The sequence below is a fragment of the Chrysochloris asiatica genome, unplaced genomic scaffold, assembly GCF_000296735.1.
Source record: "Chrysochloris asiatica unplaced genomic scaffold, ChrAsi1.0 scaffold00135, whole genome shotgun sequence".
Lineage (NCBI taxonomy): Eukaryota > Metazoa > Chordata > Mammalia > Afrosoricida > Chrysochloridae > Chrysochloris > Chrysochloris asiatica.
This window is the reverse complement of record NW_006408653.1, coordinates 2164669-2165111: the sequence shown is the minus strand read 5'-3', so window position 1 is coordinate 2165111 and position 443 is coordinate 2164669. Positions and strand designations below refer to the sequence as shown.

Here is a 443-nt window from a genome sequence, read left to right as displayed (position 1 = left end):
CAGTGTCACACCAGGACTCCTAGTAGGTGGTAGTGATGGTAGTGGTGGTAGGAAGTCCTAATCCATGAATGTATCATAAGCACTTACATTCTTTTGGGCATGAAAGTGGAGAAAGAGTTCCATAACACAGCTAACTTATGTGCAGTGTGGGGCACAGTAGTAAGAGAGTTGGAAGAGAAGAATCGCTCTTGAATTTATAGATTAATTTTTGCATCTTAAATATACATTTCTCTGCCTAATTCTTTAGGATAACGAAGCCATCTATCACAGATGCTAGTAGACTGTTGACTGCTTTCCCCAGTTTTTGCCTATTTGCTCATTCTCTTTGTGTCTAAAATTGCACTTTTAAATGTCCTAATGTCTGGTAGCGTAGTGGTTACGAATCGGGCTGCGAACCTTAAGGTCAGCGGTTCGAAACTACCAGCTGCTCCGCGGGAGAAAGA

General features: G+C 42.0%; 1 protein-coding gene across 1 annotated transcript in view; it reads left to right on the top strand.

The window, feature by feature from the left end:
* The window catches only part of SENP2 (SUMO1/sentrin/SMT3 specific peptidase 2), a 49550-nt gene that overhangs the window by 32906 nt on the left and 16201 nt on the right, over positions 1–443 (top strand). The gene's annotated exons all lie outside the window — the stretch shown is intronic.